The 18,329-nt window shown below is 38.0% G+C and overlaps 2 long non-coding RNA genes across 2 annotated transcripts in view; one reads left to right on the forward strand and one right to left on the reverse strand.

The window, feature by feature from the left end:
- The window catches only part of LOC103876741, a 63,709-nt gene extending 46,217 nt beyond the window's left edge, over positions 1-17,492 (forward strand). Inside the window, exons 4-5 of the long non-coding RNA XR_002516536.2 lie at positions 2,692-2,778; positions 17,408-17,492. This is a non-coding gene — a long non-coding RNA (uncharacterized LOC103876741). The remainder of the gene's footprint in view (positions 1-2,691; positions 2,779-17,407) is intronic.
- LOC110741028 overlaps positions 1-18,329 on the reverse strand; it is an 89,652-nt gene that overhangs the window by 24,943 nt on the left and 46,380 nt on the right. The window lies entirely within an intron of this gene.

Consider the following 18,329-nt stretch of genomic DNA (forward strand, 5'->3'; position numbering starts at 1 on the left):
CAGCATGGTACTGGCATAAAAATAGACTCATAGACCAACAGAACAGAATAGAGAACCCAGAAATCAATCCATGTATATACAGTCAACTGATTTTTTTATTTTAATTTCTGTACATAGTACGTGTATATACTTATGGGGTACATGAGATGGTTTGATATAAGCATGTGATGCATAATAATCACATCATGTAAAATGGAGTATCTATCCCCTCAACTATTTATCTTTTGTGTTACAAACAATCCAATTATACCCTTTTAGTTATTTTAAAATGCACTGATTTTTGACCAAGGAATGAAGGATACTCACTGGGGAAAGGACAGTGTCTTCAATAAATAATGCTGGGAAAACTGAATATCCCATAGGTAGAAGAATGAAACTAGGCCCCCACCTCTCACCCTATACAAAAATCATCTCCAAATGGATCAAAGACCTAAATGTAAGACCCCAAACTATAAAACCACTAGAAGAAAACATAGAGGAAATACGTCAGGACATTGATCTGGAAAAAAGATTTTATGATTAAGATCTCAAAAGCACAGGCAATGGAAGCAAAAATAAATGGATAATATCAAATAAAAAAAAGCTTCTTCACAGCAAAGACAACAACAGAGCGAAAAGACAACCCACAGAATGGTAGAAAATATTTACGAACTATTCATCCAACAGGAAGTTAATATCCAGAATATACATGGAACTCAAATATCTCAACAACAAAAAATTTCAAATAAAAATCAGCAAATGATCTGAACAGGTGTTGCTCAAAAGAAGACATACAAATGGCCAACAAATATATTTTATAATGCTTAAGAAACATCACTAATTATCAGAGAAATACAAATCAAAACCACAATGAAGTATATCATCTCACCCTATTTAGAATGACTAATATCAAAAAGACAAAAAAAAAAAGTGCTGGTGAAGATGTGGAGATTAGGGAATGTGAACTAGTACAGCTACTAGGGAAAACAGTAGAGAGGTTCCTCAAAAAAATTACAAATAGAACTACCATACGATCCTGTAGTCCCACTACTGGGCATTTATCCAAAGGAAGTGAAATCAGTATATCAAAGAGACCCCTGCATCCCCACTTTTATGGTAGCACTATTCATAAGATATGGAATCCACCAAGGTGTCCAATAACAGATGAATGGATAAAGAAAATGTGGTATATATACACAATGAAATATTATTTAGCCATTAAAAAGAATGAAATTCTTTCATTCATAACATGGATGGAACTGGAAGACATTATGTTAGGCAAAATAAGCCAGGAACAGAAATTTGAACATGCATGTTTTCACTCATATGTAGAAACTTTTAAAAAGTGGATCTCATAGAAGTAAAATGTAGAACAGAGGATACCAAAGACTGGGAAGGGTAGGGGGAAGAGGATGATAGGGAGATACTTGTTAAAGAATACAAAATTACAGCTAGAAAGGAGAAATAAGTTCTAGTGTTCTATACCACTGTAGGATGAGTATAGTTAATAACAATATATTATATAGTTTTAAATACCTCAAAGGAGGATATTGAGCATTCACAACACAAAGAAATGATAAATGTTTGAGATGATGGATCTGCTAATTATCCTGATCTGATCACTGTACCTTATATGTGTTGAAACATCACTCTTTACCCCAAAAATACATATGATTATTATATGTCAATGGTTAAATAAAATAATATATAATCAATTAATTAATAATGTTCATTGCTATTGAAGCATATTCCTAAACTTTACTCAAATGGGTGAAGTTTGAAACCATTTATACACATAGTAATTTCTGCACACATCTAAATAAATTAACCTTAGTTTCTGAGAATCAGATAAAAACTCACTTTTTTTAAAATAAAAAGTTGTTTTGCATAGATTCTTTTTCCTCTTTATTCAAATCCACCTGACTATTAATCATTTTGTGAAGAATTTCATGCATGTAGAGGAAGGTAGTTTGAAAACCATTTCTACATGTAATAATTTGAAGTTCAAAAACCATTTATACACATAATAATTTCTACACACATCTAAATAAATTAACCTTGGTTTCTGAAAATCAGATAAAAACGGTCTTCTTTTTCTAAAATAAAGAGTTGTTTTACATAGATTCTTTTTCCTCTTTATATCCCACTGACTTTTAATCATTTTATGGAGAATTTCATGCATGTAGAGGAAGGTATTTCATGAAACAAACTGCAGCCTTTGAGTGCTATAAGTTTGTCCATCTACTGTGATTATGCACATAAGAGAATGCACTTTTTGCATTTCAATAAGCTACAGAATAGTCCAGTTCAAAACATGCAGTTTAATGAAATGGTAATGATTTCATTAATATATCAAGCCGTCTCTAATTCCTTTCAAGGGACATGAGACAATTTACATTCACTCTGAATGCATAATAATAAGTAGTTCAATTGGCAATAGTTAAATGGGTCCCTACAATCAGAGCCTTGATATAGACATTGCTGCAAAATCATTAGAAATTGTTGTAAAGGAGCATGAATTGAGGTATAATGCTGAAAATGTAGAAATTTATTCTGGTTATAATTATACATGAGGTAAATAATTAAACCAAAATTGAAGGGCTTATTCATCAAAAGTTTGGAATTCTCAACTGCCTATCTGATTCTTGTTAAATAGTCAAAGAACTTTTTAATATCCCTTTATACATTGTTCCTTAGAGACCTCTCTGTTAGCAGGTGGAAAGAGGAAGAGAGGCTGCAGACAGAAAGAAAGAGAACCAGATTTGTGCCTAGATATGGAAGTCAGGAGGAATTTATAAGGTAATCATGTGGTTTGAGGGACTCCGTCAGGCAAATAATCAATATATCACCTTAGTTTCACTGCATGACTCTGTTATGAACTAAATTTTTGTGTTCCTCCAAAATTGATATGTTAAAATCTAATCACCAATGTTGTAATATTTTGGAAACGGGAATTTTGGGAGTTAATTCATTCATGAGGGTGGAGCCTCATGATGCAAAGATGCAACAAGAGCTGGAGCAGGCAGAGGGTTGAAAGAAGCTTGCTTCAGGAGGGATGTGTGAAGGCTGAAGGAGGGATTCACAACGGAGGCAAAGGCAGAGATCCTGAATGGCGCAAGATCACAAAGGAAGAGCAAAGGACCCTGTGGAGAGACTGACCCTGAAGACAAAAGGGGGAGGGAAGAGGAGCAAAGTGGACCAAGACGCAGAGGAAATTTCATATGGGGTGTGGGCAGCGAGAGAACTCCACTCCTGAGAGCAAAAGTGAAAGAGGAAGATTGGAAACAAAAAGAGACTGTCCTCACAGATAAGATATGAGAGTGGCTTTTGTGGGTAAAATCTCTCCTAGGTGGTGTCTGCTTTATTTTGAGACATCCAAACCAAAACCTGTCAATGTGGGTGCAGGAGAGATCATTACAACTCTGCTAACAATGGATTCTGAAACTATGGAACTCTGAAGGAGAAACTGAGTTTAAAGTCTTTAGCAGATTAAAATTGACCACCACTTACTCAGTGCTTACTCTGCACTGAGTGCTGTACAAAAAGCTGACCTGGCCAGACATGGTGACTCACGCCTATAATCCCAGCATTTTGGTAGGCCAAGGCTGGTGGATCACTTGAGGTTAGGAGTTTGAGATCAGCCTGACCAACATGGTGAAATCCTGTCTCTACTAAAAATACAAAACTTAGCCAGGCATGTTGGTGGGCACCTGTAAACCCAGCTACTCAGGAGGCTGAGGCAGGAGAATAGCTTGAACACGGGAGGTGGAAGTTGCAGTGAGCCAAGATCTTGCCACTGCACCCCAGCCTGGGTGACAGACTGAGACCTTGTCTAAAAAAAAAAAGAAAACAAAAATGTTGACCATGCAGAGATAAGTAAGACAGTGACTCTGAAGAAATGCAGAGTCCAGTAGAAGAAACCAAGGTATAAATAATTATAACCTGTGATAAGTGCTCTAGAAGAGGCACGCTAAAGGGGGAATGAACACGGAGGAGTATATAATCACCACCAGAACCCACCACCTAGGAGGAGGTGCATTTTCATGTGTTGTTGATTGAATTAATTAATTCTGCCTATGAGAAGGCTTTAGAGAGGAAATGACAAGTGACCTAGACCTTGAAAGATACATAGCATACATCCAGGCAAGAGGTGGAGGTGTGGGCACCAACTGTCTCCAGTCTGGTCAGGAAGGCCTTTGGGAGCTCATCCTAGAGCTAAGCATTCACCCACTTTAGCCCTGACTGACGGGGCATGACGACTTCTTGGAAAAAGCAGATCTGGGCTCACAGGTCTAGAGAGCCACATAGTGGCTCAGCCCCCGACTATTGGCACCCACTCTACGGCTTCCGGACAGCACATAGCAGGTTGGAAACACCAAATTCCCAAGAACCATAGGCTTGCCTTCCAACAGAGATTATCATAAAGCTCTCTTAGGTCATATAGAAAGAGAAAACATTCTTTATTCAGGGAAACCAGGCCTAAGTCCCAGTTTAGTCACTGGTCATCTCTGATCTTGAGGGTTCAGGTTCCCCAGAACATAGACTCTGAAATGGAGAATTGTAGGCAGAAGGGATATTCTTGGGAACATCGTCTGCAACTGCTCGTAGGAACTACTCTTGAAACATCCCTTGATCGAGTGAAAGAAGCAAGCCTGGGCAGGGGAAGAAGTGAGCTACCATGCAGTGGCCTCACCTATGGGCTGTCAACAGCTAAGACATCTGGTTGCCAGAGAAGGGGTGTCCTGGTCCTCAAGAGGCAGATAAGCATGACGCACCCTAACACCCACCTTAAGGGGGACAACAATAGCTTCCCCATTCAGGTGCTGTGAGGATTCGATGAACTAATTTTTGTGAATGGTCTACTTTACAGTCAGTGCTCAACAAATATTAAGTTGTCTTTGTCTTCCTCTCAATGACTGACTCCTCACACTTTACTGCTATCTAAGACGTTGATGTCATGTCAACAATCTCACTACCCAAAATGTGTCAACAATCTCACTACCCAAAATGAGAGTCATTGTCAACTCATTTAGGAGTAAGAGTCTAGGTCTTTCTACTTACTTGACCTTTTCAACTAGATTTATAATAGGGATCTCAAACTTTAAACGTACCTCCCAAAGAGAACCCTTTATTTCTTCCCTCAACCAAGCCATTCATCACTCAGTCTTTTCTATCAGTAAAATGAATCCATTATCCACCCATTTTTACCTTTCAGTTCTCTCCATATCCAATCTATCAGAAAATCTGTAACTTCCAAGACATATCTGTCTATTTCTCTCATCTCTACAATTAACCCTGAGTTGCAGCCCCCATCATCTTTTACCTGGATTATTGGATGGCCTTGTAACTGCCCGTCCTGCTTCTATTTGCATACTATATCCATTCTTCCATTCTTCTCATATTGTCTAGAGTGATCTTTTTAATATTTTTAGAATGTTTGATTTTTAAAAATCATTTTTATTATTTGTGTGTGTGTATATATATATATAGGTATATACTTTTATATGAATGATATTACATGTATAATTTTCCCATTTAGGTTTTTTTTTTATTTTTTTGTTTGGTTTCCCATCTTCCCCCTTCACCTACATCAACCTCCCCACTCCCCAAACACTGTAGCCCATCTTGATAAGCTATATTTCTCCTCATCTGCACCCATTATTATTTTTCTGTGTTATTTCAATTCTATATTGATATATATGTGCATATACATATCTATATCTGTATGCATATAAGAGGCATTTTGTCAGTTTGATTTATAAAAATGGAATCCTAATATATATATTTTATGGCATAATGCTTTTTCTCACTCAATCATAGTTAGTGATAAGACCAATCAACTACGTAGCTAACTCATTTTTAAGCACTTTATAGTATTCTATTGTATGTGTTCAACCACAATTTTTTCATTTATTCAATTATTGATAGGTACTCACTTCGCTCACTTTGTTAGGTTTTTCTTTGCTTTCCCACCATGACTAATACCACATGAATCATCCTTACTTCTGAGTTCTTAAATCATGGGAATTTCATATTTACGTTATGTAAGAAAGATCAGCAGGAGTAGATCTGCTGGGATGAAGTATATATTTAGTTTTTATTTTAATAGATGTTGCCCGTTGCTTTATAAAAAGATTGTAACTTTTGACATTTCTCCAAGCTAAAACTAAAAGTACTATTCTCCTCTCATCCTTGCCAGCTATCAGTTTTAAGTTTCTCTTTAAATTTTGCCAATCAACGGGTATAAGATTACATCTTACAGTGATTTTAATCTATTTCCTTAATTGAGAGTTAATTTAAACATCATTTAGTAAGTTTACTGGGCACTGGTATTTGCTTTTCTCCGAGTTGAAAATGTACAACTTTTGCTCATTTTCTTTTTTTTTTTTTTTTTTTTAATTTATTTATTATTATTATACTTTAAGTTGTAGGGTACATGTGCATAACATGCAGGTTTGTTACATATGTATACTTGTGCCATGTTGGTCTGCTGCACCCATCAACTCGTCATTTACATCAGGTATAACTCCCAATGCAATCCCTCCCCCCTCCCCCCTCCCCATGATAGGCCCCGGTGTGTGATGTTCCCCTTCCTGAGTCCAAGTGATCTCATTGTTCAGTTCCCACCTATGAGTGAGAACATGCGGTGTTTGGTTTTCTGTTCTTGTGATAGTTTGCTAAGAATGATGGTTTCCAGCTGCATCCATGTCCCTACAAAGGACGCAAACTCATCCTTTTTTATGGCTGCATAGTATTCCATGGTGTATATGTGCCACATTTTCTTAATCCAATCTGTCACTGATGGACATTTGGGTTGATTCCAAGTCTTTGCTATTGTGAATAGTGCTGCCATAAACATACATGTGCATGTGTCTTTATAGCAGCATAATTTATAATCCTTTGGGTATATCCCCAGTAATGGGATGGCTGGGTCATATGGTACATCTAGTTCTAGATCCTTGAGGAATCGCCATACTGTTTTCCATAATGGTTGAACTAGTTTACAATCCCACCAACAGTGTAAAAGTGTTCCTATTTCTCCACATCCTCTCCAGCACCTGTTGTTTCCTGACTTTTGAATGATCGCCATTCTAACTGGTGTGAGATGGTATCTCATTGTGGTTTTGATTTGCATTTCTCTGATGGCCAGTGATGATGAGCATTTTTTCATATGTCTGTTGGCTGTATGAATGTCTTCTTTTGAGAAATGTCTGTTCATATCCTTTGCCCACTTTTTGATGGGGTTGTTTGTTTTTTTCTTGTAAATTTGTTTGAGTTCTTTGTAGGTTCTGGATATTAGCCCTTTGTCAGATGAGTAGATTGCAAAAATTTTCTCCCATTCTGTAGGTTGCCTGTTCACTCTGATGGTAGTTTCTTTTGCTGTGCAGAAGCTCTTTAGTTTAATTAGATCCCATTTGTCAATTTTAGCTTTTGCTGCCGTTGCTTTTGGTGTTTTAGACATGAAGTCTTTGCCCATGCCTATGTCCTGAATGGTACTACCTAGGTTTTCCTCTAGGATTTTTATGGTATTAGGTCTAACATTTAAGTCTCTAATCCATCTTGAATTAATTTTCGTATAAGGCGTAAGGAAAGGATCCAGTTTCAGCTTTCTACTTATGGCTAGCCAATTTTCCCAGCACCATTTATTAAATAGGGAATCCTTTCCCCATTTCTTGTTTTTGTCAGGTTTGTCAAAGATCAGATGGCTGTAGATGTGTGGTATTATTTCTGAGGACTCTGTTCTGTTCCATTGGTCTATATCTCTGTTTTGGTACCAGTACCATGCTGTTTTGGTTCCTGTAGCCTTGTAGTATAGTTTGAAGTCAGGTAGCGTGATGCCTCCAGCTTTGTTCTTTTGACTTAGGATTGTCTTGGAGATGCGGGCTCTTTTTTGGTTCCATATGAACTTTAAAGCAGTTTTTTCCAATTCTGTGAAGAAACTCATTGGTAGCTTGATGGGGATGGCATTGAATCTATAAATTACCTTGGGCAGTATGGCCATTTTCACGATATTGATTCTTCCTATCCACGAGCATGGTATGTTCTTCCATTTGTTTGTGTCCTCTTTTATTTCACTGAGCAGTGGTTTGTAGTTCTCCTTGAAGAGGTCCTTTACATCCCTTGTAAGTTGGATTCCTAGGTATTTGATTCTCTTTGAAGCAATTGTGAATGGAAGTTCATTCATGATTTGGCTCTGTGTTTGTCTGTTATTGGTGTATAAGAATGCTTGTGATTTTTGCACATTAATTTTGTATCCTGAGACTTTGCTGAAGTTGCTTATCAGCTTAAGGAGATTTTGGGCTGAGACAATGGGGTTTTCTAAATATACAATCATGTCATCTGCAAACAGGGACAATTTGACTTCTTCTTTTCCTAACTGAATACCCCTGATTTCTTTCTCTTGCCTAATTGCCCTAGCCAGAACTTCCAACACTATGTTGAATAGGAGTGGTGAGAGAGGGCATCCCTGTCTTGTGCCAGTGTTCAAAGGGAATTTTTCCAGTTTTTGCCCATTCAGTATGATATTGGCTGTGGGTTTGTCATAAATAGCTCTTATTATTTTGAGGTACGTTCCATCAATACCGAATTTATTGAGCGTTTTTAGCATGAAGGGCTGTTGAATTTTATCAAAAGCCTTTTCTGCATCTATTGAGATAATCATGTGGTTCTTGTCTTTGGTTCTGTTTATATGCTGGATTATGTTTATTGATTTGCGAATGTTGAACCAGCCTTGCATCCCAGGGATGAAGCCCACTTGATCATGGTGGATAAGCTTTTTGATGTGTTGTTGAATCCGGTTTGCCAGTATTTTATTGAGGATTTTTGCATCGATGTTCATCAGGGATATTGGTCTAAAATTCTCTTTTTTTGTTGTGTCTCTGCCAGGCTTTGGTATCAGGATGATGTTGGCCTCATAAAATGAGTTAGGGAGGATTCCCTCTTTTTCTATTGATTGGAATAGTTTCAGAAGGAATGGTACCAACTCCTCCTTATACCTCTGGTAGAATTCAGCTGTGAATCCATCTGGTCCTGGACTTTTTTTGGTTGGTAGGCTATTAATTATTGCCTCAATTTCAGAGCCTACTATTGGTCTATTCAGGGATTCAACTTCTTCCTGGTTTAGTCTTGGAAGAGTGTAAGTGTCCAGGAAATTATCCATTTCTTCTAGGTTTTCCAGTTTATTTGCGTAGAGGTGTTTATAGTATTCTCTGATGGTAGTTTGTATTTCTGTGGGGTCGGTGGTGATATCCCCTTTATCATTTTTAATTGCGTCGATTTGATTCTTCTCTCTTTTCTTCTTTATTAGTCTTGCTAGTGGTCTGTCAATTTTGTTGATCTTTTCAAAAAACCAACTCCTGGATTCATTGATTTTTTGGAGGGTTTTTTGTGTCTCTATCTCCTTCAGTTCTGCTCTGATCTTAGTTATTTCTTGCCTTCTGCTAGCTTTGGAATGTGTTTGCTCTTGCTTCTCTAGTTCTTTTAATTGCGATGTTAGAGTGTCAATTTTTAATCTTTCCTGCTTTCTCTTGTGGGCATTTAGTGCTATAAATTTCCCTCTACACACTGCTTTAAATGTGTCCCAGAGATTCTGGTATGTTGTATCTTTGTTCTCATTGGTTTCAAAGAACATCTTTATTTCTGCCTTCATTTCGTTATGTACCCAGTAGTCATTCAGGAGCAGGTTGTTCAGTTTCCATGTAGTTGAGCGGTTTTGATTGAGTTTCTTAGTCCTGAGTTCTAGTTTGATTGCACTGTGGTCTGAGAGACAGTTTGTTATAATTTCTGTTCTTGTACATTTGCTGAGGAGTGCTTTACTTCCAATTATATGGTCAATTTTGGAGTAAGTACGATGTGGTGCTGAGAAGAATGTATATTCTGTTGATTTGGGGTGGAGAGTTCTATAGATGTCTATTAGGTCTGCTTGCTGCAGAGATGAGTTCAATTCCTGGACATCCTTGTTAACTTTCTGTCTCGTTGATCTGTCTAATGTTGACAGTGGAGTGTTGAAGTCTCCCATTATTATTGTATGGGAGTCTAAGTCTCTTTGTAAGTCTCTAAGGACTTGCTTTATGAATCTGGGTGCTCCTGTATTGGGTGCATATATATTTAGGATAGTTAGCTCTTCCTGTTGAATTGATCCCTTGACCATTATGTAATGGCCTTCTTTGTCTCTTTTGATCTTTGATGGTTTAAAGTCTGTTTTATCAGAGACTAGGATTGCAACCCCTGCTTTTTTTTGTTCTCCATTTGCTTGGTAAATCTTCCTCCATCCCTTTATTTTGAGCCTATGTATGTCTCTGCGTGTGAGATGGGTCTCCTGAATACAGCAGACTGATGGGTCTTGACTCTTTATCCAGTTTGCCAGTCTGTGTCTTTTCATTGGAGCATTTAGTCCATTTACATTTAAGGTTAAGATTGTTATGTGTGAACTTGATCCTGCCATTATGATATTAACTGGTTATTTTGCTCGTTAGTTGATGCAGTTTCTTCCTAGCCTCGATGGTCTTTACATTTTGGCATGTTTTTGCAATGGCTGGTACCGGTTGTTCCTTTCCATGTTGAGTGCTTCCTTCAGGGTCTCTTGTAAGGCAGGCCTAGTGGTGACAAAATCTCTAAGCATTTGCTTATCTGTAAAGGATTTTATTTCTCCTTCACTTATGAAACTTAGTTTGGCTGGATATGAAATTCTGGGTTTAAAATTCTTTTCTTTAAGAATGTTGAATATTGGCCCCCACTCTCTTCTGGCTTGGAGAGTTTCTGCCGAGAGATCTGCTGTGAGTCTGATGGGCTTCCCTTTGTGGGTAACCCGACCTTTCTCTCTGGCTGCCCTTAAGATTTTTTCCTTCATTTCAACTTTGGTGAATCTGGCAATTATGTGTCTTGGAGTTGCTCTTCTCGAGGAGTATCTTTGTGGCGTTCTCTGTATTTCCTGGATTTGAATGTTGGCCTGCCCTACTAGGTTGGGGAAGTTCTCCTGGATGATATCCTGAAGAGTGTTTTCCAACTTGGTTCCATTTTCCCCCTCACTTTCAGGCACCCCAATCAGACGGAGATTTGGTCTTTTTACATAATCCCATACATCTTGCAGGCTTTGTTCATTTCTTTTTCTTCTTTTTTCTTTTGGTTTCTCTTCTCGCTTCATTTCATTCATTTGATCCTCAATCGCTGATACTCTTTCTTCCAGTTGATCGAGTCGGTTACTGAAGCTTGTGCATTTGTCACGTATTTCTCGTGTCATGGTTTTCATCTCTTTCATTTCGTTTATGACCTTCTCTGCATTAATTACTCTAGCCGTCAATTCTTCCACTTTTTTTTCAAGATTTTTAGTTTCTTTGCGCTGGGTACGTAATTCCTCCTTTAGCTCTGAGAAATTTGATGGACTGAAGCCTTCTTCTCTCATCTCGTCAAAGTCATTCTCCGTCCAGCTTTGATCCGTTGCTGGCGATGAGCTGCGCTCCTTTGCCGGGGGAGATGTGCTCTTATTTTTTGAATTTCCAGCTTTTCTGCCCTGCTTTTTCCCCATCTTTGTGGTTTTATCTGCCTCTGGTCTTTGATGATGGTGATGTACTGATGGGGTTTTGGTGTAGGTGTCCTTCCTGTTTGATAGTTTTCCTTCTAACAGTCAGGACCCTCAGCTGTAGGTCTGTTGGAGATTGCTTGAGGTCCACTCCAGACCCTGTTTGCCTGGGTATCAGCAGCAGAGGCTGCAGAAGATAGAATATTTCTGAACAGCGAGTGTACCTGTCTGATTCTTGCTTTGGAAGCTTCCTCTCAGGGGTGTACTCCACCCTGTGAGGTGTGGGGTGTCAGACTGCCCCTAGTGGGGGATGTCTCCCAGTTAGGCTACTCAGGGGTCAGGGACCCACTTGAGCAGGCAGTCTGTCCCTTCTCAGATCTCAACCTCCGTGTTGGGAGATCCACTGCTCTCTTCAAAGCTGTCAGACAGAGTCGTTTGCGTCTGCAGAGGTTTCTGCTGCTTTTTTGTTGTTGTTGTTGTTGTTGTTGTGTAGCTGTGCCCTGTCCCCAGAGGTGGAGTCTACAGAGACAGGCAGGTTTCCTTGAGCTGCTGTGAGCTCCACCCAGTTGGAGCTTCCCGGCAGCTTTGTTTACCTACTTAAGCCTCAGCAATGGCGGGCGCCCCTCCCCCAGCCTCGCTGCTGCCCTGCCGGTAGATCACAGACTGCTGTGCTAGCAATGAGGGAGGCTCCGTGGGCGTGGGACCCTCCCGGCCAGGTGTGGGATATGATCTCCTGGTGTGCCTGTTTGCTTAAAGCGCAATATTGGGGTGGGAGTTACCCGATTTTCCAGGTGTTGTGTGTCTCAGTTCCCCTGGCTAGGAAAAGGGATTCCCTTCCCCCTTGCGCTTCCCAGGTGAGGCGATGCCTCGCCCTGCTTCAGCTCTCGCTGGTCGGGCTGCAGCAGCTGACCAGCACCGATCGTCCGGCACTCCCCAGTGAGATGAACCCAGTACCTCAGTTGAAAATGCAGAAATCACCGGTCTTCTGTGTCGCTCGCGCTGGGAGTTGGAGACTGGAGCTGCTCCTATTCGGCCATCTTGCTCCGCCCCCGCCTCATTTTCTTAATGGTTGTTTGACTTCTTGTCAACTTGTTAAGAGATCTTTGAATATTAAAAATATTCACACTGTGTTCATTTTTATCACTAATATTGTCAACGCATTATCTTTGGTATTTAACTTATTTGTGGGATTTTTATGTGCACAAAATTTTTATTTTTACATATTCAAATATATCCTCACTTTCTTTTCTGGAAAATTATTTTATTTTATTTTAAGATTTTAACTTTTATTTTAGGTTCAAGGTTCAAGGATACATGTGCAGATTTGTTATGTAAGTAAACTTGTAACTCAGGGGTTTGGCATACAGATTATTTCATCACTCGGGTAATCATAGTACCCAAGGGTTTTGTTTTTTTTTCTGATCCTCTCCCTCCTCCCACCCTCCTTTCTCCAGTAAGCCTCAGTGCCTGTCGTTCCCCTCTTTCTATCCATGTGTCCTCATTATTTAGCTCCTACTTATAAGTGAGAACATGCAGTATATGGTTTTCTGTTTCTCCATTAGTTTGCTAAGGATAATGGCCTCCAGCTCCATCCATGTTCTTGCAAAAAAAAAAAAAAAAAAGATCTTGTTCTTTTTTATGGCTGCATAGTATTCCATGGTTTATATGTACCACATTTTCTTTATCCAGTCTACTGTTGATGGGCATTTAGGTTCATTCCACGTCTTTGTGAATACTGCTGCAAGGAACTTAGGCATGAGTGTGTCTTTATGGTAGAATAATTTATATTCCTTTGGGTATATACCCAGTAATGGGATTGCTGGGTTGAATGGTAGTTCTGTTTTTAGTTCTTTGAGGAATCACCACATTGCTTTCCACAAAAGCTGAAGTAATTCACACTCCCTCCAACTGTGTATAAGTGTTCCCTTTTCTCTGTAACCTCACTAACATCTGTTTTTTGACTTTTTGAAAATAGCCATTTTCCGACTGGTGTGAGATGGTATCTCATTGTGTTTGATTTGCATTTCTCCAGTGATTAGTGATACTAAGCATTTTTAAAATGCTTTTTGGCTGCATGTATGTCTTCTTTTTAAAAGTGTCTGTTCATATATCCTTTGCCTACTTTGTGATGGGCAATGCTTTTTGCTTGAACGTTCATTTAAGTTCCTCGTAGATTCTGGATATTGGACCTGTATCAGATGTACAGCTTGCAAATATTTTTGCCCATTATGTAGATTGCCTGTTTACCCTGTTCATAGCTTCCTTTTCTGTGCAGAAGCACTTTAGTTTAATTAGGTTCCATTTGTCAATGCTTGCTTCTGTTGCAATTGCTTTTTGTGTTTTCATCATAAAATCTTTGCTACTTCCAGTGTCCAAAATGGTATTTCCTAGGTTATCTTCCAAGATTTTATAGTTTTAGGTTTTACATTTGGTATATTTTATCCATCTTGAGTTGATTTTTGTATATGGTGTAATAAAGAGGTCCAGTTTCAATCTTCTGCATATAGCTAGCCAGTTATCCCAACACCATTTATTGAATGAGTCCTTTCCCCATTGCTTGTGTTTATCAGCTTTATCAAAGATCAGATGGTTGTAGGTATGTGGCTTTATTTCTGGGCTCTCTATTCTGTTCCATTGGTCTATGTGTCTGTTTTTGTACCATTACCATTCTGTTTGGGTTACCATCGCCTTGAAGTACAGTTTGAAGTCAGGCAATGTGATTCTTTCAGCTTTGTTTATTTTGCTTAGGATTGCTTTGGCTATTTGGACTTTTCTTTGTTCCATATGAATGTTAAAATAGCTTTTTCTAGTTCTGTGAAGAATGCCATTGGTAGTTTGATAGGAATAGCATTGAATCTGTAAATTGCTTTAAGTAGTATGACCATTTTAACTGTATTGATTCTTCCTATCCATGAGCATGGAATGTTTTTCCATTCGTTTGTGTCATCTCTGATTTTTTTGAGCAGTGGTTTGTAATTCTCCTGGTAAAGATCTTTCACCTCCCTGATTATCTGCATTCCCAGGTTATTTTACTCATTTTGTGACAATTCTGAATGAGATTGCATTTCTGATTCGGCTCTCTGCTTGGGCGCTGGCCGTGTATAGGATTGCTTTTTATTTTTGCACATTGATTTTGTATCCTGAAACTTCAATAAAGTTGCTTATCAGCTCAAGTAGTTTTTGAGCAAATACTATGGGATTTTCTAGATATAGAATCATGTCATCTGCAAACAGAGATGGTTTGGCTTCCTCTCTTTCTATCTGGGTGCATTTTGTTTCCTTCTCTTGCCTGATTGCTCTGGCCAGGACTTGTAATACCACGTTGAATAGGAGTGTTAAGAGTGGACATCCCTGTCTTGTGACAGTTTTCAGTATGATGTTGGCTGTGCATTTCTCATAGAGGGCTCCTATTATTTTGAAGTATGTTCCTTTGATGCCTAGTTTATTGAGAGTTTTTAACATGAAGGGATGTTGAATTTTATCAAAAGCCTTTACTGCATCTATTGGGATAATCATGTGGTTTTTGTCTTTAGTTCCGTTTACGTGATGAATCACATTTGTTGATTTGTGTACATTGAACCAACCTTGCATCCCAGGGAGAAAACCTACTTGATCGTGTTGGGTTAGCTTTTTGATGTGCTTCTGGATTCATTTTGTTAATGTTTTGTCATATGCTCATATTCTTATATAGCTTTTGGGTTTGCAGTTTCAGTTAAGAAGATATTCCTAACTCCCATATTGTACATGTAGTTTTCTAGATTTTGCTGTATTTAACTCTTTAATTTATCTGAAATATATTTTATATATGATGTAGAATAAAATATGGCTTAAGATGTGTGTCTACTTTTATTTTCTTTCAGATGAATAGCTGGTTGTGCCAGCTTCGTTTCTTAAATATTAGTCTCACATGTATTAGGACATATTTATGAGTTTTCTATTTTGTGTCTTACTAACTTATTTGTCCATTCATAAACTAATTCCATATTCACTTGATTACAGTGACTTTAGGGTATAATAATACCTGGTCTCTACTCCCTGCTCATTATCATACTTCTCATGGATATTTTCTCTCAGGCTTTTATTATTTCATATAAACTTTAGGATCATTGTCTAAATTCCCTCTCCTCAGAAAAAGGGGGATTCTATTTGGCATGGCATTAACTTTTAATATTAATTTAGAGTGATAGATAAGTGTGTAACAAAAGTTCTTTCACTTGTGGAGATTCTTGTTCCACACATCCAAGAACAATGCATATTTTTGGCTCAGGCTGATTTTATGTCTTTAAATAAGATTGTGATAGTTTTTTTGTGTACAGAGTTTTCTTTGTGCCTTTATTATTTTATTTACTCTTAAGTACTTTATATTTTTATTTTTCTTGTTGTTATCTGTCACTGTGTATACTTTAGACTTCAATATTGTAAATAAATTTTTTCCATATCAAATTAGAGAAAAGTCATTAATTTTTGTAGATAGCTCCTATATCTAGCCACTTCACCATATTCTCTTAATAATTATAGTAGTTTTACTAGACTCTCTTGGGTTTTTTTTAGTGTAAAATCTATTATAAGCTAAAAAATATAGTTTTATTTCTTCTTTCCAAATGTTTTCGGCAGTTATTTTATTTTGCTGTGTTCTTGCATTCACTAAAAACTTCCTAACCATATTAAATAATGAAGGGAATAGGAGGCTTCCTCTACAGATCCTAATTTTAATTAATATTTTTCCATTCAGAAAAACATTTACCACTGATTTTTAGTTGTTCATATTCCTGTCATTGCTGTATTTAGTCTTTATCATATTTATGTAGTTTTATTTGATCCCTGTTTTTTTGAGTTGGCATAGGGACTGGTGCTGAATTTTATCACATGCCTTAGCATTTGTTACTATGGCCATGCAGGTTTTCTCCTTCAGTTGGTTAATATAATAGATATATCTACATGTTTCATTGATGTTGAAACTTCGTTTCCTGGAAAGCAACTCTGCCTCATCATCACACTTTATTCTTTTGATACATTGCTGGGACTTATTGACTAATATTTAGAAATTTTTGCATTTATATTCATATAGGCAGTTGTTTTATAGTTTTCTTAAATAGATAAATTGCCACAGAAAAAACCTGAAAGATAATTAAAGGTCTACCATTGAAAAAGTCACTAGGAACTGATGTGCTTATAGCTGCATTTTAACTGACTTTTAAACAACAGATAATTGCATTGCTTTCTAACCCAGCGGTTTTTGAACACTGGTATGAGTAAGAATCATCTAGGTAAGTTAGTGGAAAAACCCGAAGGGCTAGCGTCTGCTTTACTTCAACAAGTTTGGGTCTCTGTATTCTTTATTAGCGTTCCAGGTGATTCTGACACATAACAAAATTGGAGAACTATTATCTAATGTGTTTAGAAAGTGCCCAATTCATTTTTGAAGCAAAAACAACTTTAATTGCAAAATCTGATAAAGCTAGGGCATTATTATCTTTTTTAAACATAAATCAGATTGTGTCATTTCCCTGCTTAAAACTTTTGAATAATTTTATTTCATTGTACTGGAATAAAATCCAAATTCCATCCCCTGGCCTATAAGGCCCTGCATAATTGAGCAAGCTGTGTTCCTCTGATGTCATCTTGCTCTCTAAGCTACAGTGTCTCTGTCCTCAAACCCAAAAAGCTCCAGCTACTTTGAATCTTTGAGATTTTCCTCTCCTGGAACACCCTGCCTCCAGATGTTGACATTCTCCTGCCTTCCTGACATTGCAGTATCAGACTAAGGACCAGTAAGTCCCCAACCTCAGTTTTAAAGAAGGTCCCAGCCTCTATCACATTATTCAGTTTTATTTTTTCAAAGCATTATCACTACATAATGTTTTCTTTTTTATGTGCTTCCCCACTTGTTAATTCTCTCTCTCTCCCCAGTCTAGAATGTGACTGGCGTAACAGCAAGGAACTCATCGATCTCATTCAGCACGAAATTCTCAACACCTGGAATCACACCTGGAACATAGAGTGAATGAGTTTATTCCCTTATTAGTTTGTAGGCTTCTAAAAGATACAACTTAGTCTGGTTCATAGCTGTAGCCCCAGAACCTGATGTACAGTGTGTGTTCAGGGCACATTTGCTCAATGAAGAAATGAATGCTTGTCGATTTTTACTCAGTTCCAAAAGGATTCATAATAAAAAAAATTGTTGATTTTAAAATATAGCTTTTAAAGCTCATAGAGAACTCTCTAAAAAATAGAAGGTAAGACTGACATCAGGAAGAAGGTCCCACTAGGAGGATCCAGCTACAAATTCTAATCAAAGCACCTTCTCTCAAAGGTGAGACTATTCTCAGAACCATAATTGCATTATAAATCTTATCCTGAAATGAGCTGGTACAGACTCGCTGCCTTCAGGCTGGTTCACCACCGTTACACTGACTTTATAGATGAAGCTTGTTAGTAACAAAAAAAGAAAAGAGGAACCTTGAGATCAGAAAGGGGGAAAAAATGAGGTAAAATACAGAAGTCAAACTAAAGTAATTTCAGCAAACTCTTGGGAGAGATAAAGGAATCAGAAGAAACCCATTACGGGGCCTCAGAAGAACACGCCTGCGTATATCACAGTGAGAAGTATATGAGCAGGGCTGATGGTGACTGATCAAAACATTCCGATAGGTTTTCATGTTCTCGTGTGTTCTAGTAAGGTATAATCAGGTGACGTACCAGATGAGGAAGCCCAGAGAGGGCAAATGACCCCATCAAAGTCACAGAGCTAAGGACAGAGAGGAGGTGGCAGAGTGCAGGCCTGTCTTCCATTCCAACTTTGCCGCTGACTGCCTGGGAGGCATTGTCTGGT

Source organism: Papio anubis, chromosome 14 (assembly GCF_008728515.1).
Source record: "Papio anubis isolate 15944 chromosome 14, Panubis1.0, whole genome shotgun sequence".
In the NCBI taxonomy this organism is placed as follows: domain Eukaryota; kingdom Metazoa; phylum Chordata; class Mammalia; order Primates; family Cercopithecidae; genus Papio; species Papio anubis.